This window comes from Apteryx mantelli, chromosome 2 (assembly GCF_036417845.1).
Source record: "Apteryx mantelli isolate bAptMan1 chromosome 2, bAptMan1.hap1, whole genome shotgun sequence".
Classification (NCBI taxonomy): Eukaryota; Metazoa; Chordata; class Aves; order Apterygiformes; family Apterygidae; genus Apteryx; species Apteryx mantelli.
This window is the reverse complement of record NC_089979.1, coordinates 94,159,371-94,183,703: the sequence shown is the minus strand read 5'-3', so window position 1 is coordinate 94,183,703 and position 24,333 is coordinate 94,159,371. Positions and strand designations below refer to the sequence as shown.

Genomic DNA, 24,333 nt, shown 5'->3' with positions numbered 1-24,333 from the left:
CCCAGAAAGCAGTTAATTTCATCATAAAGCAGACAGCTGCAACTGCTCAGATAGCTCTTGCTCTCAAACTGCCCACTTCTCTTCCTTGACTTTGAAGGGTCCCTAGAGGAAGGGTTTATGAGTTGACGTCTACACTGTAGTAGTAGGTAGTAAGTAGTGTCACAGTGCCATGTGTATAAAACATGAGAATCATAGTGGTTTACAAGCTAACAGAAATAATGTCAAGATAAATACTATGCTGTCATAATCGGACTGTTGGCTAGATAGCACTTCTGAGTTGAATACTTATGATCCTTTATGACACTGTTCTGTAAGTCTTCTCTCCAACTTGTATTCCGTTCGCTACTTCCAGTTTTTCTGGATCCTATTTCCTTAAAGACCTTCCTTCTTCCTCCAGCACAGTGGCTAGTCAGAGATACAGAGAATTTCCTTGTATGCATTGATTTGTATGATGATATGGATGTATTTGAAGCAGAATGAGTTCATGTCTGAACTACCTTTAAACAAAGTATGGCAGTTACGGCAGCATAGCCACTGTTTGGACTGTATGCCGACATATCTATCTAGTACTCTAGGTAGGTTTCCAACTCTGCTTAACTTCCTAGCACTGGGTGGGACATTTCTGTGGGTACTGAATACCTTTAGATTGCACTACAAGCTGGACAGTGCCTTACTGAGTGCTCCAGTGTGAATTCTGGCACACAGAGGTCTAATGCCAAATCCTGGCACATGATCTGGGTAAGTGACTGTTCACTGCAAAACCTCAACGATGCTGGAGATTAGATAATTATGGATATCTGCCTCTGTTTTGGCAGTGCCGAGGGCTTATTAGCCACATGATTTTGGCAGTGCTGGGAACTGGTTTATCTTGTGTGCTGTGCTTAGAGCCTGGAAGCTACATGTTTTTTAAAAAAAGAGAATTTGGTCTTCTGTGGAACATTTCTGATGTCCCATCTTTGTCATAGGACTTCTGCCTGAATGGCTGGGAAAGTGGTGGCAGCATGTAGCACGGCAGGTTCAAAACGGCCTGAATACTGGTTGCCCTGCCAGTACATGCATGCTGACTGGCCACCTGGCTGCCATCTCTTGTCATGCACAATGGCTGGATCCCTTTGACAGTACATGTCTGGGTCTCTTTCCTTTACCCAGACACAAAACTTGTGGAAATGTTTTATCTTTGAAATCTTTATCCATATGCCAAGTGTGAATGAAATTATCCAATTGTTTCAAAAGAGAGGAGGAAAGAGGAGAAATGTATGAACAGAATGTGTGATCATATAAACCTCATTTTCTTAGAAACCCAGTGTAATCATGGATGTCTAGAATCCTGGAAAACAGCAAAAACTCTCTGGAGTGTTACAAGTGGGTATATATTATAAAGGGTAAAATACATCCTTTTGCAGTAGGGCTGTGAACCTAAAACTGGAGCAAATAAGAGAAGTGGATTTGATTTCAGTGACTGGAAGCCAAAACATGGCCATCTCAACCCAGATTTCTTTCTTCTTGTACAATTTTCTGAGGTAGGGTTTAATGTTTTCCCCAGATAGAAGATTAAATATTTCCTTGAAGAGCATTTATAAAGCTAAAGATGTTTGTGACATCAAATCACAGATGTAGTGCTATATTGCCCTGTGGGCATGGGAATTTCAAACCCTTCATTACACTTTGCTCTTATAATCATTTTAAAGCACATTTGTTGCAAATAGAGTCATTTCTGGAGACACTTTAGTAGTACATTGGCTTACAAATTGTTACCACTGCTGTGGAGAAAAAAAAATTCTATTTTCGAACACCAAAATCAAATTGTCAGGCAGGCACTTTCTCTGAAGGATCAGTGGTGACTACTGTTTTCCTTTGATTCTATAACTACCTTCCAACCCTTATGCAAAAGCATTAATATTTGTTAGAAATAAAGCAGGTCTATTCATAAAAATCCCTTTGAAGTTTTATCTCACTGTGTTCTCAAGATACAGCTTTTAAATGCTTTTGCTAAAACAGGATAAATTAAAAATGAAGACAGGACCTGGAAAAAGATCAATGACTTTTAGTCAGATACCCTGTGGTTCTGGCTAGCTTAGTTATTACTTTCAGTTTGGTTGCATGTTATGAGGCCATTTTCAGCAGACTTGTTCATCTATTCCATGTATTTATTTCAAGAAAACTAGGTTGTAATAAATTGGGACAACATGTGACAATATAACATTTAGCTAATACAAGCCATTTATGATCATTTGGGTGAGAGGGACTGGTAGTGAGTGGATTCTACAGTTCATGTCTTTGCGATTGGAAAACACTGACTTCATTGTGCTGAAGTGACTCCCCACAGACTGGTGTCCTGAATATCCTCAGTGAAGTTAATTTCATAACTTTTTCTGACATCTTGTTTCTGCCTTGGCAGCCTGCTTCATTCTGTCTTCATATAGTTACGAAAATTTCCCTAATTTTTAATCTACATTTTTCATGTTAATACTTTACTTGATTACTTCCTGGTCTTCCCCATTGATTAATGAGACTGATTTATCTCTTATCTAACATACATTTATATTTTTGTGAATAATCCTGTTTCCCCTTAGTCTTTTCTTTTCCTGAAAGCTTCTCCATGGTTGAAGATGATCTCTCTCAAACTCTTCTGAATTCTATAGCATTTTTCCATTTTGTCTGCATATTTTAAAAAATTGAATGCAAGATCAGTGCTATCTCTAATGACATAATTGTATTTTTAAAATGATACTTTTGTTAATACTGCCCAATGTAGTGTTTGACTTTTTTCTAACAGTCACAATAACTTAAATACAACGTATTAGCAGCTTTAATTTTCCCCTGATATGACTGGCTAGCCACTTTCTTATGGTGTTTTTGATTAAGTCTGGATAAGTTTGAATAAATTCTCCCCCTCTGATTCAAGTCATATGTATCTCTTTAAAATCCAGGACTGCTATATAAAAAAAACAGTAGTGAGTTTTAACTGTCTCTTCTGACCCATAAACAGGCTTCAAATGCAGAGGTCTTCAATGCTTAACTCAAGAAATATAATACATTTAAAATGCCTTGGTGCTTGAAAACTCATAGAAAGTGCAAGCTATGAATGCTTGACTCTGCTGACCCTATGAGAGCTAACTGCACTGTTATGATGTGATGGAAATATAAGCAAAGGCAGGGAAATCTGCTAATCACTGGATAGTGGCAAGGAGCTGGTAGCTGTTAAAAGGAAGAGAAACAGATGCAAGACTGAAAAACAGATCTAAGCTGGAGCTGGCAGCTAGTGAAGTCATTTTACTGGAGTTGTGACGGAGGACTGAGACATTATAGACTCGTATGAATCTTTGACAGCATTACATAATTTCATTGTAACCTGCAGAAGATAACAATACTTTTCTCACTGGATAACAACAACTTCAGTAACTTACTCCTGCTAATGAAGATGGAAATGAGCTATTGTATCTAATTCTTACAGAGTTTTCCTGTGTGTTGTCTAAAATGGATTTTCGTTTTATCACTGATGACAGGAACTTACCCACCTCATAATTAGGATGGAATAAAACCACTAATCCAGGTATGAAATGCTAATTTTTGAACATAATGTTTCCTCATTGCCCCAAGATTTTTCCAGTCTGATTTGTAGTACAGATTTCCTGCATGATACTGATTAGCATGAAATGTGTTGCTCAGTAAATCTTCTAATTTGGGCTACTACTAGACCAAAACAGTCTATTTCAAGGACTGTCAGTCCCACACCAGTGAAAGAAATCTCATTCATTTATTTTTAAATGGGGAACTGGGAGGTGATATTTTAGTCAATTCTAGAATTTATTCTTGTTCCCAAGAATCAGACTCTGAAACAGGCTTGCATTTGGTTCCTTATCCTGGTGGGACACCTTAATAAGGTTGGACTAGGTTATAATTATCCGTGGAAAAGTCTACTACAGGATTTCCTTCAAAAGACTTAAAAGTTTCTTACAAACTCTTCTGTTACAGACAGTATCTTTTCCACCCTTGCCTCAGTTCTGCTATTACAGGACCAGAAGCTGATTTCCTGTGCCTTACTGATCCCCTGAAACACAAGGAAGCACTATATATTTTTCCAGTTGCACATATCCCTATTCCTTTCTTGCTTCTTGCTAAAACAAATGTTTTATTTTAGGCTGTTATTGAAGTGCTCCCTGTTCAAACTGTATATTCACATTGATGATCTCCTGTGATAAGATACTGCACAACTTTACAGTGTCATACACTAACCATGGCAGCATGCAGTAGCTCACATGATAGTCATTTAATATCCATGACTCACAGTCCACAGGACTAGGACTCCAGCCAGCTGGGATTTGTTCTAAGTGGTGTGAAATGACAAACAGTGCATGAGATACAGCTCAGATACCAAACATGGTGGTCAAACATTTAAAAAAACATGGCTCCTTACCCTCTCCAATAAAAAAATAACAAATCATGCAATAGATTCACCCAACATCTACTGAATATCATTTTTCAAAAGCTAAGGAAAAATAAAATGCCAAGATGAAGAACATAACATCTTGGCCATTTTAGGAGGTCTTTGCACCCTCCCTGGACTCTGGTTGTTTTCTTTTATTACCTTTGTTTTGTTTAATTCTTCCATTTGAGTTTTATGGTGGAAACTGGTGACACTTCTAACTGTGCTCATTCTTTCTGCTTGATTTTTATATTTAAAACTGCAGTTTATTTTCTTTGGTTTGTTAATCTTCTGGGATGTTACATAGTTGCAGAGTGCAGGAGGGATTAGATGTTACTCTGTGATTCACCCAGTCACCGAGAAGAGCTATATAAAGATCATCCCCTTCTCCTTGGCCCCAGGGAAGCTGGGGGGCAGATTATGAACTAGCAGAAAAGACGAAGGCATAAAGAAAAATCTCACCATCTGCAAAGCGAATGCAAGGTTCCAGGAGTATATAGCCGCCTGCTCTCACATTATTGAGAACTGGAAGGAGTGTGTGCCACTGCTCAGCTACTGCTAGCACAGGCATAGGAAGACATTTTAAGGAAAAGCAAACCCCTTTCCCATATTGCTACTGCTCCTTTTACAGAAATTGCCCAAGGTTTCCTTTTCCAAGAAGAAGGAGATGGTATGAAAAAGCAAGACTAGAGACTTTGCTGTTTGCAAATGCCTTTTCTCCATAGCCTGGGAATTCTGAAATATGATTGCCATGTAAGGGCAGGTTATTTTGAACCACTCCCTTCATTTATGTTCCTGCTAAACCCACGGCTTAAGTGGGGCTTCTGTGCTGGAGAGATTTTGCACTGGCTGGCTGCCCGGGGGAGGATTGCAGCAAGAGTAGACTCTGACAAAAATAGGTGGTTGTGTGTGTAGACCTCTAAGTCTTGAAACAAGAATATCACTGCTAGAGGTCACAGTTTATGCCTGCCAGTATTTCCCTCGCTTACTAAAGTCAGTTGACTCTCCTTTGCCAATGCTAGCTATTTTTGTAACTTTCTCACAATGGCGGGGATTTTCCCATTTCAGTCCTCACAGAAATGACACAACTTTGGATACTCTTGCCTCTGGAGACTTCATTAAGAAGTTCAAACTCTGTGTTTTCATGTTAAAATTTCTTTTAGACCATTGGTTTACAAGTGAGAAATTTTTTAGATACATTTGTATAAAATATTTAATTGTATTTTTTACATGTTTTACCTAAGGCTTAAAAATTTTAAGACTATTGTTTTGTCCTCTAGAAATTCTCTTGTCTTTCCTAATCTTGCAGAGCAAAGATATGAATTCTAGAAAACAAAACCAAGGCATTTATTTCATTTTTTAAACCAGTAAGCAGCATTTTTAAATTGCCTTTCAAAACACTTGTTATTATGGATTTAAAACCAAAAGTCTCATAGCCACTCCTTATTTTATTCTTCCTTGTTTTTTAAGCAGGGTTCAGGAAGGGAGCTGGAAAATCTGAAAGAAGGAACCTGAAAGCTGACAGCGTTGACAACACCTGCCTCAGCTTTCTGTGTTCTGAGTGGTATGTTTAGCTATATTTATCCCTCTTTTTTTGCATCACTATTTTGTCCCACATCTTATCACATGGAGTGGGGTTTTGCCGCTTCAAAGGCTTTGTCAGCTGTAGAGTCATTGCTAGATATAGGTTACATAAGATGAAAAGCTTTTCCAAAATAGAAGTCTGGCCTTTTTACAACAGGAGCAATGATATAGTCTCGATTTTGTATTAAGAGAATTGGGTTTGCTGTTATTATTGCCATTACTGAGGCAGTATATTTTTAATGCCCATTACATTCAAATATTATTTTTTTAAATACAGGTTGCTGTTTATATATGCTGTTATGAGGCAAGCTCAAAGTGCCCTGTAGAAGAAGGTAATGAGATTTGTGATGATCTCAATTTCTTGGAGAATTGTCTTAGCCTTAGATGGTCCTTTGAGAATACTCTGTCCTTACACAAGTAATCTTTCCATAGTTATAAGGAGATATTTAACAAAGGAATTCCCAGACAATGAAAGTCTTTGAAGATTGAATCTAAAACTTTGAACTTGAATTGATATCCTCCAGGAGATTTGGACAAAGTGAGAAAAACAGGTTCAGTGGGTTTATGATAGCTTAAAAGCTGGCAAAATATGTTGAAAAATTCCTTATTATATAAAAAATGAGTAATACTAATTTAAAAACACATTTTAATCTACTCCATTTTAGAGTGAGAAGGAATACTTTTTTCTCAGGGAGTCTGTGGAAAATGTGTTTAATTATCTTAGTGTTAAAGCTGTGGTACAAACAAATTTTTTTTACATTCCCAGTATTTCCCAACCTATTTCACCTTTTTTGGAAAAGAGTTTTCTTCTGCTGTATAAGAAGAAAGGGCAAGATTGAAATCAGTAATGAAGGTTCTAATGACTTCACTGGGTCAAGGATTTTACCTTAGAAAAGTAAATTGCAGAAATGAAGGGTTGCCTCCCATTCTGGGAACATCAGCCCCTCGTTGCTTAGACAGCTGTAGAACTAAAATGCATTCCAGTCTTTTTTATTAGTTGTGGTAATGGTATAAAAAAATGTTACACTAAGTCTTCTGGAGTGTGTTTGTAGACTGTAACAACAGTAAGGTTAAAAGTAATTTTAAATTTGCATCAGTAAGGGAAGGGTCAAAAGAATCACAGCATCACGATTTTCTCTCTCATAACTTTTTTAGTGGTGAAATACCAATAATCATTACTGTGCACAGAAAGAAATTTATGTTTAGGTATATGAAAACACCAAATTATACAAGTATATATTGATATATCTATATATAAAAAAAGAAAAATTAGACAATTAGTCAACCCATGAAGTCAATAACGACTGCTTCTGATGGAAAACGGCTGCTTTTGATGTTTGTATTTGTCTAAGATATGGCAGGTTTTCCAGCTAGGAAATTCTCCTTTTGTCCAACTGGAACTTTTGATATTTTATTTAATTTTTAGTATCAGGTGAAGCAAACGGGGATGTGGATCTTCTAATTGCTTTATTCTGACAAGCAGTTCTGCTTGCTCTAGAAATGTCTAGCATTTGCCATTTTTTCCTTGATTTGATCTCCCCTCCTAACACTGGGAGAAAAAAATTATTTTCCACCAACACCCATTTCATCTAAACTGAAAGAAATTAAAATATGTTGATAATTTTTGTGGGAGTTGAAGAGTGATAGAATAAGGAGAGAAAAAAGAGAGGTTATGGAATTTATAACTTTCATCTAGGATGTAGAAGATACAGAATAAATTCTTTCCCTCTCTCTCTGGTGTTTTGATTCTGGAGCTATAAAACCTTTTTCAAGAAAACTAGTATATTTCCATTAAAACTTTTGGTTTCTAGAAATGTGGATTTTGGTACAAAAATATGTTAAACAGTTTCCAACCTAGTCTACTCACAATAAACTGCACTGTCTCCCTTGAGCTGTGAAAGGAGGTCACTTTTGGTATGAATGTTGTATCTCAATGAAACACTACTTTTTTTAAGTGGGAGGTGTTGTATGCATGAAGATGAATCCACACCATGCTACCCACTGGATATTTTTGGACAGTTTGGGTTTTTGTCAGTGGTAACATGCAAGGAAGGAGGAGGTGAATCTATAAAAATTTGTTCTCTATTAATATATGACATTGCTAAGCTGTTTTTGAAAATGTGGCTGACTGGCCTCAATTTCTTTTACAGTCTGACAGTCTAACCTATATTTATTCCAGATTACTGAACACTGACACAGTAGTTGTCTAGAGGAGCACTTCAGTCACCTTTCGATGATAGCTGTTCCTTTTTAGTGGTTTCTGTTCAATATAGAGCTACTGACACACCATCGTGTGTGAGCTAGGGTCTGTAGACAACTGATGCATTCTGGTATAGGAATAAATAGATGGGATTGTAATTTTTTCAATCAAAAAATGGATTACAAAGATCAGAACAGATCAAGACCTTTCTCAGAAGCATTAACTTAATTGCCTTAATGTTATATAAACAGAAAAAGAAGGAAAAAAAAAAAGTGAAGTAAGCTCAGATTTGGAACAATGCATCCATCATTTTCCTCCACCTTGCTCTACGCTTTATGGCTCCACAAGGGAATGCCTTGGTACTGGCACTGTGTTGACTGGAAAAAAATTGCACATCGGTATTCTAAAACTTAACTTGCATTTTGCAGGGCTGACAATTGCTTCTTTACCCAGTCTTCTGTTTCTTTTCATAGGCCTTTAGACAAAGGGCCTGAATCAAAGCATTTTGTTTATCTTATTCACAGCACTGTCTCCCTTTCTCAGTGCAATAACTATTAGCCTAGCCTTCCTTCCTTCTCTGGTCTGCACGATTTCTTCCAGCCTGTCTGCTGATGTAAGAGGAATACATGTATATGCATAGCTCCAACTAATATATAGTATTATTTGTGCAACTTGATAGTTAAGCTGTGCTGGCTTTTGTGGTCACCATCATTTTGGTCTGGCTGTCTGACAGGATATGATGATTTGAAGATCACGTCTGGATGGACTTATTATTTTGTAGCACTGGTGAAGACAGGATTGGAAGATGTTATGAGTGGGTATTTAAGAGAGTACATATGAAATCTCAGTCAAGCTGGAGGATCTGTTTCAAACAGCAACAAATCAAAAAAAATCTAAAAGGCCTTTAAATAGGAAGTATTGTGTAGAAAATTACCTTCTTATTTTCTGGTGACATACCTGTGTCACTTCTACAAGAATGCTGCAGTGCAATTTGCTATCTTTCATGGCTTCTGTTTAGTGGATGGAGCAAAGAATGATACAACTTCATGAATTTACCATCTGCAGGAATCCAACTGTGGAATACTGTGTCTCATTCTACTTTTGACCTCGAAGATCTTTAGGAAACATTAAAGAAGAAAGGAAGGGAAAGCCTGGAGAAAGCCTGGGAGCCATAAAACATTATGATTTTGCACATCAAACTGATATAAAAGATCAGCTAGATTTTCATAACTGAATTTGCCAGTGAGGGAAAAGAAAGAAGAAAGATCAGGCTCCAGAGAGCTGGGCTGAGGCTGGATGCAAGCTCAGTTCACAATAAAACTCTAGCCACGGGGAAAACTGGGTGCCAGTGTCTGAGGGGAATGCTAGCAACAGTGCTGTCAGTGACGGCACTATAATTACTGACCATCTGGAAGGTGGGGGGAGCTTCAGCAGAACACTTGCAAGTGAAAAGAAAGTGGTCAGCAGAGAACGTCCCCTTTCTCCCTTTGTCATCCACGATGATTTATAAACCTCTCTGCTGCTCTGTCTTGGTCTTTTAAGTGAAAGAATCCAGTTAGCTTTTTCATAATGGCAGAAGTAATTAAAAAGGTGACCAACTTCAGAGGAACATAAAACACACACAAAAAAGTCTGTCTCTTTAATGATATCCCCTACATACTTTACTGGCAGGGATTCTGCTAATCCAATACCTGTTAATTTTCTTTCTAATTAAGGCTATAGCCCACCAGAGGCTGTTTTATATTCAATGTAGATATGGTTAAAGGGCCTAATCCTTGATCAGAGAAAGAATCTGGAGCTATGGACCGAGATTTTAGAAGAAGGGCGTGAAAGACTGGTAGGCATGATACATGAGGCACAGGAAGATCAATAGTTCTTTTGATCTTGGCTCAAAACTGCCATGAAAGATGCATGGAGCTTATACTACTTTGAATAGAAGGTGCTTTTATAGAGAGAAATCTCAGTGTAGCCATAAATGTATAAACATTCATTACCACCATGTTTTTTCTCAATGTGGTGTAAAAAATTTCAGGCCCTTTGAAAACTGTCACTCAGAAAATTAGGGCCACTATGGTATTAGCAGACTGGAATTATGAATACTTGACTTTTTCCTCTTCTGCCTGTATTGTCCCTCCAGCTCTGAAGTGAGGCAGAGAGAACACTGGGCTGCTGCGGAAAGATCACTTCTGTAAATGAAATGTATATGTACAAATTGCCTCTTTTGAGATCAAATCTTAGTCTGAAATTTGTCAGTAAAATAGGCTTTGGTCAATTAAGTTTTTATTGATCCTGAGCATTTTTTCCAAGTATTTTTCATTATTTTAAAAGGCAGGTGTTCTGCAGAATTCTGTCTGAGATGATGGCTGGACGGAGAAGCAGGTACTTCATAAGTGGGCTGTTTCAGGGGAGATCCAAGAGGCACACTGCCAAACTCTGGGTTCCCAAATACTGGGACTGGGTTCCTCCAGTCTAAGGATTCCCAAAGCTGTAAGTCTGAAAGCCCTGGGAGGGAGAGGCTCTGAAAGCTACAAGTCTCACCATCACAGAATGGGATTTAGATTTTGATTTAAGAAGTCCTGGAATAGGCTTCCAGGGTCTGTGGCTGCAGCACTTTCTTTATGACGAAGTTGTCACAGAACTGTGGATCATAGAAGCTGCCAAGAGCTTTTAGAAAGTGCCCTGCAAACACAGATTTTGTTTTGGAGCAAGATTAGCAAGTATTTGGTGGTGACTGTACCAATATTTTTTTTGAAAACTATCCCATCCTTGGATGCGCTGATACGGCTTAATATGCATTACATTCCTGCTAACAGGTAATCTTCTATTGTTAGCTCCACTTAGTATAGCTGGTCAGAATTCTCATCTGCAGTTCTTTATGGGTAGTAACTTGCAGCTAGGTTGAACAGTAATGTGAATAATCAGAATTTCAGGAATCATGGCTGTACTGTGGAATCTCATTCCACATAGAACGTCCCCAACTTTTATTGAATTAAAATAGGTTGCTGTCCTGTCAAGAAATAATCAGTTCCCATAAATTTTCAGAGACTCACTGAAATATCATTTGTGAAAACCAATGAAGGCATTCAGTCTTTATCCTCTTCTTTGCACAGATAGTTATTTGCAGCACAATATCTACAGTCGACCCAGTTGATATAGAAAGATAGTATATAGGGATTTCACAATTGTTCTGCTGTTTAAGAGGTCGTGCTGGGCTGGCTTGCAAAACATGAGGAACAAACTCCAGAGATTCATTGAAGAACATTTGCAAGAAAATTTTCAAGTATTATCACACTGGGAATGGGGGATTGGCTTCTGCAGGGAATTGGATGCAATGAAAGCATGGCTGGGAAGTCTTGTGAATTTTAAAGGAGCTCATGGCCATCTATAATGTTTGCTGTAGTGTAGGGTGCCAATCAGGAGGAAATGAGGAGCTTATACTTTTGTTTTCTCAACTTCTAATTATTCCTAGTAATAACCCCTTATATCACTGTAATTCAGTTCTGACAGATTGTGTCTCACAATCTCTCATAATAAGTTTTACTCCTTCAGTTTTTTAATTTGTTGCCTTTTTTTTTTCAAATAAGTATATCTTTGCATACTGCCAGAGCTTGCACAAGACTAAAACAAACCCAAAGCAATCATCTGGAGATGTCAAAATGTGTGTTTGGATGAATGGATGATGGAGAGGTCTCAGCTGGAGTGCTTCATATAGTTTTGGGCACCATACTTCAGAAAAGATGTGGGCCAATTGCAAGTACTCTGCAGAGATTAAAAAGAATAACTAGAGACCTTGAAACTCTGACCAGTAAGGGAAAAAAAAAAAAAGAATTAGGTTTGTTTAGCCTGAAGAAGAGAAAGAAGAGAACTCCGAATAAAGACAGGAGAAACATTCCTCAGGTATGCAAATTGTTGCCGCAGGTAGGAACAGTCATTTCTCAGAGCATCCAAAATGGACAGGACAATAAGTAATGGGCCTAAACTGCAGTAAAGGAGACTCAGGTCACAAATCAAGAGAGAAAATTTTAAAGGGTACTCCAATACTGAACACTGAAGCCTGGGAAAGCTGCTAGATCTCCTTCATTAAAAGAGACATTTACGATTGTTTTAGGCCAATATCTCTGAGGAATGGCTGGATGTGGCTTAAAAGGAGGAACTATGTTACTTTTTGAGACCATTTCCAGACATATTTTCTATAATATGCTACACAAAAGGGGAACAGGAGAGGACTATTACAGTTTGGAGATGAAGCATGAATAAATACTCGATGATATATCCCATGATTCTTTTATTGCTAGATACCATGTAAACTGTAAGAAAAGTCAGGGAATTACTTGTATCTTCCATAATCCATAAAGATTTCAAAAACTGCTGGCCAGTCTTCTGTTTTGTCAAATGTTATGAAGCAATACCCCATTCTTTTCTCTGTCTTTTCTCTGTTATTGGCAGAGCAACAGAATAAAAATATAATTATTTTCACTTTGTAATGGTTTTAGGCATTAACGTTCAGGTATTCTCAAGTCTACATTGGACTGACTATCTGATCTTGTGCAAGTCTCTAAACCTTTGTAATAATCCTTTTTATAAATGTTACTATTCTTCTATTTCACAGATGAGGCATGAGCTAATTTTTCAATGTCTGTAAAACAGCTTGATGTTCATGTTACATGGAAATACAGCATGATGATATCTTATTTATTATTATTTTTATATATACCTCCCCTCAGAAAACACACTTTTCTTTTCTTACAGAGCTTTTACAACCTGCCTGTGAAAGTGAATCAAAACGTGATTATCATGTGATTGACATTTTTTCCCTTTAGCTTGGATTCCTAAGGAATGAGACTCATGCAGTTCTGCTCTCTGTTTCTTTCCCTTTCTTTGTGTGTGCATCCGTCTTTTGTATGTGTTGGCCAGTTTCAGTGAGATCTGATAGAGGGCCAGAGATCTTGAACATATTGTGTTCCTAGATATTCCATAAAATTCAGCACAGAGTAGAAAAGAGTGATCCTCTTAATCCTCATGAAGGGAAAATAGCTGCTTATTATCTGTCAGAGAAACCACAGGGAAAAGAGCTGTTATGAAAGCCCAGCCACAGGAAATGCTTCATTCAGAGCTTACGGCTGACTATACAGTGGAGATTCTACTCCTCAGCTGTTTTCTTTCCTGCGTAGATTCTCTTTCTCTGGTCTTTAATAATGGGTTAAGAAGTTAAAAAGTCAGTTACCACAAGCCCAAAAACCATTCAAAATTAGGCAGCATTAGTTCCAGTGCTCACCCAGCTATTTGTTTTCTTGTAAAGAAATTCAATAAAAAAAGTCATGATCAAAATCCTAAGGATGAACTTGAAAACAACAAAAGCTGAAAAATTCAAAGGTAAGGCTCTGTGCTCTTGCATATAAACCATGTGTTATGAAAACACTGTATTAAGAGAGTACTTCGTGCTAAGTTTTACAGTTTTTAAATCCAGCGCAATTCAAAGTCTTTAATTTTCCTTTTAGTTTCCCTTAAGAATTTATTTGCTGCTGGCTTTTCTGAGTGTGAGGAAAGCAAATGTCATGTTGGCTGGCTGCTTCTTCTCTTGGGCATGGTCGCTGCAGAGTGTCTCTAATTGTTATTTGTTTGATTTTTAAATGTTCTGGGGTAAAACTATGGGACGGGAAATGGCTGAGCCTGTCTGACACTCCTGTGGTATTAGTCCTGATGAAACATCTGGGGCTCATTAGTTCTTTGGGTATTCCCTGACTCAAGCCAAAGTTTCTTGGCACTTTCTCACCTCTTCTGACATATAACTCCAAGAAAAATTGTGTCAGGGTCCTGAGTGCACTAATAGGCCTTAAGTGCCCTGACCAACCTCACCTGGAACCTCCAATCACACCCACTGCCCATGGTCCCAGTGGGTCCATTTCAGCTCAATCCCTGCCCAAGCTATGTTGTAGTTGTGCCTGTCTCCAGCTCCAGCTGCGTTGCAGTCATGCCTGGCCATGGACCCTGCTGATCAAGATCCTGACCTGAGGATTGAGTTCCCAGCTCAATGTTGGATCTACCTCGTCACTATAGACCTGCCACGTTATCACTTGGCTGTTTCTGACCCTGATTATCAACATCGGACCTGTCCCTGACTTGCTGGCTTGCGCTCCTGGCTTGACCTCGGACCTGCCTTGTCACCACAAACTTGTCTGGTGATGTGGACTCTTGGCTGAACCTGGGTGACATCTCCCGCCCCTGTCCTGCCAGCTGTGTTATCATGCTCAGCTGCCATCCAGTAAGGAGCATCCAGCCCTTGCTGCTCCCTGAAAACTGGAGGTTATATCTGAAGTGTAAAAACCAGATTGGACCACTGAGGAATTCTCTGTGTTTGAGCAAAGTGTGGGGCAGGCTGCTTGGGATCCCAGGAGACCTCACACCTCAGAGATGCAAGGCTGCAGATCCTCTTTAAAGGGTAGAGGACCTTCTACTGTCTGACCTTTTTCTGTCTCTCTTAGAGAGGAAGATTAGTTCCTGACAGCTCCTGAATTAGAGGGAACAAAGTATCATAATTTTGACCAGCATGTGTACATGAACTGAAATCTACCCTTCTCACTAATTCTTGCACACCCAAAAGGTTCTGGCTACAACCAGCCATTTATATGCATACATCAGTGTTTGCATGTGTGGTATGAACACATTTATGCAAGATGTGCCACTATTGCATGGCTTGCCCTTGCTAGTCCCTTCCCCAAGGAATGGAAATATCCTTCTGACGGGATAGTGGGGCTTGGATTCCTTGCCTTTCAGTTACAAGTGGAGGAAGGGAGAGTGGGAAGGAGAGCTGGGTATTGTTGTTGTCTACTTTCCTATGCACAGCACACATTTCTGCATGGATTTCCAGCAGCAGTCATTGATGATTGCATCAGCAGTAATGTCCCTTGATGCTTGCAGTCTCTCTTAAGGAGGCCAGGGACTGGAGTATTGTGTGGAAACAGAGCTGAAAGGGAGAGGCGATACCAGTGACAGGTGTGTAGAGAGCAGAACTGTGTTCTGGGCAGAAGCAAAGTTCCATCCAGCTCAGCATCTTGTCTCTGAGAGGTGCCAACAGGAGGTGCCCATGGAAGAATATAAGTGCAGGCCATTTCTAAAGCGATTCCTCCCTTGTTACATCCTTCCTCCATATTTCTCAGCAGTCTCTGAGTTAGAGATTCCTGGTCAAGAATCTAAACAGTTCTATTTAAACACTACCAGTGGACCTGACCTTCATCAATATGTTCATGGTCTTTCAGAAAAGTTTATATGTTAGGCCTACCTAGCAGTGGGTGGCACTGAGATGCATAATTTAATTGTGCACAGTGTGAACTCCACCCTCTAAATTTTTGTGTTGTGCAAGGCTTCCCTTCTAGAGAACTAGCTAGACTTGCCATTGCATGATCAGAAAAATATGGTTATAATATCACATCTCCAATGCAACTTACTCCTCCCACCACCTGAAGCTTCTTCATTTTGTGAGGTTGTTGCTAGCAGAGTTTGGGTTGCACATTTTGCTATGGTTTTGGTTATTCCATAGAAAGGTAAGATAGAACATTTTCAGCTAAGTATATAGTTTCAGTTGGGGATAATTTCTTTTTTGGGGTGGAAAAGAGGCAACAGATTGCCTGGTGCCCTAGTTTATTTGTTTTTGGAACAAGGCTAGTAGTCCTCCATTGCAGAGATGGAGTATAAATCATTAATTCTTCTGCACTGTTAGCTGCATCTTATATGTTTATACAGAGTAGGCAGAGAGCTGGCTTTCTTGCTGATACTTTGCTATGAATTTCCCAATCTAGGAATTCTAATTCCTTTGGTTTTCCCAGCCAAATATCACTGAAGGTTGTCTTTGACTCTCTATGCTGCTGTGGACAAAACCAAACCCAGAATAATTGTTTTTCATTTGAGCTATTTGGAGTCCAATCATCCATGGACACGCTGAAAGCTATTAGATGTATGGCTATATGTATGGCATTAGTTTGTTTAGATATATGAATTAATTTATAATTAGTTTTGAAGATTTTTTATTTTTGAAGATTATTTTGAATATTTTCAACAACCATTATCTTGACCTTGCACTTTCTCTTTCTTTCAATAAAATCCTAGCAGACAGCAGTGGGGAGGGCAGGACTTTCCCGATGTTTATTTCCACTGCAGAAGAAGGCAAGAGTTTCCATTATCCTGTTTCTGTAAGAATTGCACTGACAAAGTCATGAGAATTGCTGGCAACAGAATTAAGGCCTTTGTGGACTTGGATAGGCAGGACAACGGATCTGACAAAAATTTGTCAGTCCCCTGGGCTGGTATACAGGGGCTTAATGAAATGTTCTTTTATTGGCAGAGAGTACAGGTCACTAAAGCACCACTGGCTTTGCTTATCTGTGATCTACTTCCTGATTTTTCTCCTTTTAATTTCCCAGCTAATTGTTTAACTGGTGCATAATTTGGTTACAAACTTTTCTGGCAAAAAAAGGAATTAATAAAGATCTCAGAACTATTTCAGACAAATAAACATCTGCCTCAGCCATCATCTTAATTTTAAAGTCTTGAAAGTAAATATATAAAAAAGAAAGAAAGATGAGGAAAGATGAGGAAAGATGAGGAAAACAGTTAAGAAATTTTGGTAACTCTAAAGAGAAGTTTTAATCTAATTCTCTTCCTTTGTATAGCAGTCTTCCTCAGCTTTGGAAGATGGTTGAACTGAGGATATTTCTTGTCAATTAAAAGATGTTTTTGAGTTGAATTTGATCAGCACTGAGAATTCCACCTTAAATTCTCAAAAGAGGGCACTTGCTTAAGGTTCTGAAGATGGGAATGTGATCTGCTAAAAATCAGACAAGTGAGCAGAAACAAACTATGACTTCTGCCCCAGGGGTAATGGAGATGGAGATGAATCCTGACAAGCACACACATGACAAGACCTAGGCAAAGCAAGAACGGGTGACTCACGAATTGTAGTGGCACGTTCTCTCCAAGGGCCTTGGTGTGCAGTAATGCCTGAAAGATCTTAACCAGGATCACATGATGCATATAGTGGTTGGCTGACAGTTGAGCCATATAATAAAACCCCAAGAAATTAGGTATAAAACAGCCTCTGGTGGGCTATAGCCTTAATTAGAAAGAAAATTAACAGGTATTGGATTAGCAGAATCCCTGCCAGTAAAGTATGTAGGGGATATCATTAAAGAGACAGACTTTTTTGTGTGTGTTTTATGTTCCTCTGAAGTTGGTCACCTTTTTAATTACTTCTGCCATTATGAAAAAGCTAACTGGATTCTTTCACTTAAAAGACCAAGACAGAGCAGCAGAGAGGTTTATAAATCATCGTGGATGACAAAGGGAGAAAGGGGACGTTCTCTGCTGACCACTTTCTTTTCACTTGCAAGTGTTCTGCTGAAGCTCCCCCCACCTTCCAGATGGTCAGTAATTATAGTGCCGTCACTGACAGCACTGTTGCTAGCATTCCCCTCAGACACTGGCACCCAGTTTTCCCCGTGGCTAGAGTTTTATTGTGAACTGAGCTTGCATCCAGCCTCAGCCCAGCTCTCTGGAGCCTGATCTTTCTTCTTTCTTTTCCCTCACTGGCAAATTCAGTTATGAAAATCTAGCTGATCTTTTATATCAGTTTGATGTGCAAAATCATAATGTTTTATGGCTGCCAGGCACCTGGGCTGCTTTTGCCTGCCTTTCCTTGTTTTTCAGGTTGTTACCTATTACTCCACTCTGATCCTTTTTTTCTCTTCCCAGTCACTTTCTTTCCTTTTATTTACGTTCTCTTTACACCTTTTTTTTTCTCCCCTTATATCCTTTCAGTTTGTCTCACCTAAAGCTTTCTGCCCAGAAGAATGGCTTCCATTGCTTCCTGTTTGTCTTGCCAAAGAGAGCATAGTCTCTGTGTACTGTCTGAATAGGGGTAATCTCAGACACACTGATGTTGCATATAAACCTCTATTGAAGCTCAGATCTTGGCAAATCCTCAGAGAAAAACAAAAGGCAGTAGCAGTGGGGAAAATCGTAGTCTGCCTCATTTTTGAGTTCATAAGTGACCGCCTTCTAGCCCATCTTCCTTAGATTCTGAATTTGCACAAGAGACACAAGAACTGCATCTGGAAAGTCCACTGCAGTGGATTCTGGAGCAGGCCAACTCTCATGATGTCTCCTACATCTACGAGCCTACTGTTAGTTTATACTCCTATTGGCTCTCTTAGGTAAAATGAAGGCACTCAGTTGCAGATCTAAAAATAGGTGGCTTCTTGTCTCCCACACACTTACTGCAATGCAGCTGTGCCTGCACAATACAGATGTCCTGTCCTGGATGCAGTGGGCTCACTGCACTTACAGTGTAGTTTTTCTGTTCACATGCAGTAGCAATCTGATCATGATTTATGATCAAATTACTATCAGGTCTTTGACTTTTGAAGCCTGTAATGCTTGCCCAGGTCCTTGCCCTGAACAAGGTCTGGACAGTGGTGTTCAGAAAAGGGGCAATTTTCACTGAGTGTTTATAAATGTCCTTTGAGAAAATCAGGTACAGATTTTAGTTAACTATCCGAGCAGTCAGAAACAGGAGGTATCCAGGTAGGTGTAATACACAGAAAGTGTTGTTAAAAGTGTTGTTGCAAGATGTAATTATCCATCCCAGTCTGAGTAATTCAATTATGCCAACAAAAAGTGCTCCCATTCAGGGGCTAAAAACATTCTTCACTTTCTCTTCTTAGGTGTGCTCTGTGCTGATGGCTGTTGTGTATTTCCTTCCTGCTAGATGTGACTACATTTCATGAATGATCAAGAGGATTCTGGCTGAAAAGAGGGAGAAAAGTTGGCAAATCTGGTGTCCCTTAAAAGCCACTACCCTACAAGGCACACATGGTATGAGTTGGCTGACAGTATTCTGGCTGGTTGTAGATGGCCATTGAAGTCAATTTTTGGCAAGGATTTAGGTAGCTGAATTGTTGCCACATGCATTTTATAGGTACTGTGGTTTACTTTGACATGGAAGGGGCCATGTGACACATTTGTTTTTCTTCAGATACAGTTTCTGCAATGAAGACTGCACTTTGACCGTGTCTCAGCCAGGAAATGCATTAGAGAATTCCTTGTTCTGTGTATGCTCCATATATACTTATATGAGAGCTCCAAGAAATATTCATAGTCCAAAGCACATTTGCATTTGCATTTCACTGAATTAAAATGCTAGATTGGGTCATAAATGTGAAAATGAGTTTGATTTTATCAGATATGATAGTATCTGTCCATCTCTTTGTTCCCTTTTCCGCAGAGTGCACATGTACATGTGTGTACACACACACACACATACACACACACACTCTGTTTGTCACAATTCAGTACAGCTGGTAATTTTCAGTTCACCAGAAGCTCAGAATAGCAGAGAAATTGTTCAGTCAGGCTTGATGTGGAAAACAAGTGTTTGCACACACGCCTTGCTCTCTTTCGAGGGCGAAGCTAACAAAAGAGGTTTGAAAAAGGAATGTTAAAGAGAAGAAAGTCAACACATTTGCCTGTTCCCTTTAATAGTTATTGGTGATATACAGGTGCGGATCTGCCATGGCTTGTCTGAGCTGTGAAGCAAGAGTGTAGGTGCTGTATTGCTTTAACTGGAAAGAAGCAGAGTAGGTAGCATTTCACTGTTGGCACTCTTTTGCTTAATGGGTAACACCAGCAGAAAAGGCGTGAGAGGTCTTTCCTGAGAAATAACTTCTTTCCCTCTTTCCTGACCTAAAAGATTGGAAAACCAAACATCTCCCTTAGTGCTCTAAACAGGCAGAGACTACACACACTACACACACAACCAGAAAAGTGTTTGTTAGCTTGAGAAACACACCAAAACAAGACAAATATATACGGAGGTTAAAATGATTCTCTTCCACCCATCCATCTATCAGACTGTGTATACCATAGGACAAAGTCTTTTGACCCTATTGTCTCAGTCATCCGTCAAGTGCTATTGCTTTCTGTGTTGTAGCTATCAGCCAAAGGTCTCTTTGAAGCTACGTATTCAGTGTCAGAAAAGCTAGCTTCTGCCAAGAGTCACTGGTAGATTCATCTGTACTAAGAAAACAAGTTGGAGTTATACAGATACTCAAATACAAATGCACCTATTTTCCTCCTTTCCTTCTCTCAGGGTCAAAACATTTTCTCAGATATACATCTGAACTGAATAACCAGCTCTGCAGTATTCAGTTGCTAACAACTCCTGACACTGAGTTCCTGGTGATGTTAGTATTAATGGTGAAGGAGGAGTAAATGAAATCTTGATGGGGGCTAAAAAAGAGAGACAGTCCCATGTGACTCCCCCATGTTCATCTTACAGGCTCCTCGGTGGTTTTGTTGCTTATGAATTACACACTCTGGTGCCTCCAGTTACCAGAATATACAATTTTATACTTCTTGTTCCTTATATTTCACTATAATAGACAGTGGAATATCAAAACCCAAATAGTACCTTTCATACCTTGTGGGCAGGCAGACTGTTCATGCAGAGTTTTAAGCTAGAATTTTCTCTTTCGTGCTTTGGACGATGCAAAAATGTAGCATACAAACTAGGCAGTATTTTAAATGCAGGAATGACTTTATGACTATACTGCTTGTCATGTGTGACTTGTGTATTTCCTCAGATCTCCAAAAATTTTTCTAGAGATTCCACCTTTGTTACATTGTTTCTGTGCATACACCTTGGCCAATTCAAGCAGAAGACAATTTTGCTTGAGCAAATTATTCAGCATGAAATATGTTCCATTAAGTACCGTCATTCCAGCTGAATGTGGGTTGTTCTAAACTAACTTAGTTTGTACTGAAGATAGGAGGGTTGGTTCAGTTATTCATTTGCACAAAATTCACTCCTTTTTTATTCTTTGAGAATCAATCATGAGCACTCATCTGCAACATATAAATGAATAATATTCATGTTGTGTTGCACTGTTTGTTTGCTACAGGTTGTTGTCTGATGAGTAGTTCATGTGAACACATGGAGCTGCTCATGAAACATTTGCTTTGCCTGTTGGAGAATCATTTATAGCCTGCCTTTCTATGTGACTGTTTTACAAATAATTTAAACCAGAATAAAACTTTTAAATAAGGAAAATATTAAATAATGAATGAAAAAAAACAGCAAATAAGAAATTATTCTGTTTGTGAACAACAAATACCTTTGTTCACAGAAGAAATTAAGTGCGAACTGTGCGAGTACCACTTAGTAGTCCTCAGAAAAAGAGGAACAGATAGGTGTAAGTGGTCCTATAAGAGACTCTTTGGACTACTGTAAATTTAGATTTCTTTTAGACTTTTTTAGATGTTTTTGAGTGCAGTAACAGCTACCCAACTGCTTCACAGATAGACATCAATGTTTTTCGATTCTCATCCTAATACTGTTAATGGGTGATCAGCATCACCAAAGAACAGTGATAACAGTGAACCATTGGGAGCTGTCTCAAGTAGTTCCAGTGCGTTCATCTGGACAAAAATGTGAGTGTGATGTTAGTCCATTCTGCAGATACAGATTGGAAAATAATAGGGGCAAGGGTTGACTAGTTGCCTAGAACAATGTACAGCATTGCAAAGCTCTGTAAAGACCAGTGTTTTCAAGTAGCAATAGGAAGATGGTTCTTCCTTGAGGAATCTGCCACTAAAATCCTATCCAGTCTCTAAACACCAAACAGTTTGGTATTAGGAAAGAATTCAGAAAAGAGACACAAGTCTGTAAAACCTCTGTAAGTGTGAGTGATGCAATATGCTATTTAATCTCTATAAAAAGAAGCTTAATGCAACTCATGGCATACAAGAGACATCTTGAACTCTGAAAAAAATGGCAGAAATCAAATTTATAGAAAGTAAATGTAAACAAAACCAAGCTAGAAATGATGTGCCTACTTTCTGGTGTGGTTAGTTAACCCCTGGAAACTACTTACCTAGAAAAGAACCTGCCTCCTGTTACTTGAAATCTGTAAGCCAATAGGGGGTATGTTACAAGCACTGTATTCCATCTCCACCAGGAATTATGCAGTTGCAAGCATTTTTAGTTTTTGGTCCAAATATGCTGGGAATCAAGAGAACTCAAAGGCCCAGTTATAGGATAGAAAATTATTTCAAATAACTGATTTGAAAAACATATAATTGAAAATATTAGTCATGGACCAGAGCAAGCAGATTTTTTGAGGTGAAGTTAGAGTCCTTCTACAGTCTATTACCTATGCCCATCTCCCTTGATTCTTCCTTCCTTTACAATCATCCCTCCTTTCCTTCTCTTCCTCTCTTCCTCCTTCCCTTCCTTTCCTTCTTCAGGACTTTTGACATTAGCACAAATGAAAGCAAGATTGTAGTTATCTCTGTATTTTATATTCCTAAGAAAATTTATGTAACAGAAAGAAAAAGACAGGGCTATTCTTTAGTTTAATTCATAAAAAAAGCCAGAAGAGAAAAGATGCATTGAAAGCAGAGTCATATTCATTGTATTTTGGAAGTAAAAATGACTGATACCCAAATCATAAGGAAGCAGGTATGGGTTTGAGGTCTGCAAAGGTAAAAAAGGTACACTCAAACCTAGATGGCCCAGCAAGCTAACATGATTATGGCAATACTGGGTCTATAGCTGATAGCACCCCAAGTTGACTCCTCCCTCCACTTCAAATGGCTGGATAATCCTTCAGGACTGAATCGGTTGGAAGCAACTTTGGTACAAGTCTAAGGACAACCTTGAATTCACATCTCTGGACCACTGTAACTGCTGTGCTGCTTAACATAAAATATGTGTATAGAATCCACTGATGTACGATAAACCCCTTTACCCTTTCAGCTGATGGTTGGTACACCTACTGCCCTCCTTCCTACCAACACGATGCTGCAGCCTCCAAGTTTCCTCCAGGAAAATGTTTCCCTGCAGAGGCAGAAAATTCCATCAGCTATCAGTAGCAGGAACATGGCTTGTTTTTATAGCCTCTATACCACAAAAAGAACAAAGAAGAGAGGGGATCTGACCCACGGAGTTCAGAGAGACAATTTAATGTACCAGCATAAGTACGCATTTCCTCAGGCACTCAGATGTATTAATATACTTTTACGACATGTAAGTTATAAATGCAGTGGATAAACTTTTGGCAACGGGAGCTTCTATAGCTTCCATCCGGACTTCTGACTCCATTGTTGCTGAAATAAAGCAATGTATAGTACAGTGATCCAGTATAAAAATGACTTAAAAACTGTTTCTTGTGTTTCGTGATTAAGGAATCACAGAATCACAGAATAATTGGGGTTGGAAGGGACCTCTGGAGATGGTTAACTCCCTGCTCAAGCAGGATCAGCTAGAGCAGGCTGCCTGGACTGTGTCCATTTTCAAAGATGGAGACTCCACAACCTCTCTGGGCAACCTATTCCAGTGCTCAGTCACCCTCACAGTGAAAAAGTGTTTTCATATGTTAAGACAGAATAATTTGACAAAACCGAATAAAAACAGTTTCTGGACAGAATAGTGTATTGACTAGCTTACATCTATTGGAATGACAATAATATTTGATCATGCTTTGTCCAGCTTCTCATTGAAAAAATATAGTGCATTCACATCATTTCTCCTCATTGCATTCTTACAGCTAATTTCCATCTTTCCTGCGTTACAGTACAAGCATTGTTTGCTTGTTTTATTTAGTACAAATGAATTTGCACTAAAATGGACTTCAACATTATTAAAGACTAGTGTTTAGCAAGAAGGGGTTTGGATATCATAAAAAAACTCCAAAAGTACGAATGGTTATTATATCTAGAAGTGAGACGGGGGAAGCACTGCTGTGTTGTAAATGAAGTTAACTAATAATCTTCTACAGACTTCACCGTGACTATTGCAAGACTCTTTAGGACATAAACTCTTCCTAAGACTTTGCAGTTCTTCAGGGATTTTGTTAAATTCTCCATGTTCAGATTTTTAAAGGTTAATTACATATATGATCAGTTTCTGCAGGTAATTAGCTAATCCTCCACTTCTTTTAGACAAAAGGAATGAAAAGAAAAAATATGGCTAGTTTTACTCATTACTACTCTTGGTTACTGCTGTAGTATTTCTGTTTTTAAGCAATTAATATTATATAATGTGTGTTAACAAATGCTATAATATTTCCATTGT

General features: G+C 38.7%; 1 long non-coding RNA gene across 4 annotated transcripts; it reads left to right on the top strand.

Annotated features, from left to right (window-relative positions):
- Positions 1 to 3,294: 3,294 nt before the first annotated feature.
- Positions 3,295 to 23,416, top strand: LOC106496960 (uncharacterized). Of its 4 annotated transcripts, none has more exons than XR_010883593.1 (4): positions 3,295 to 3,553; positions 5,900 to 5,990; positions 18,926 to 19,076; positions 23,017 to 23,416. It is a non-coding gene; the product is annotated as an uncharacterized lncRNA (long non-coding RNA). The 4 variants fall into 4 exon arrangements; XR_001294711.2 differs by lacking the exon at positions 23,017 to 23,416 and adding an exon at positions 19,237 to 19,364; XR_001294710.1 differs by lacking the exon at positions 23,017 to 23,416 and having other exon boundaries at positions 18,926 to 19,212.
- The last annotated feature ends 917 nt before the right edge of the window (positions 23,417 to 24,333 follow it).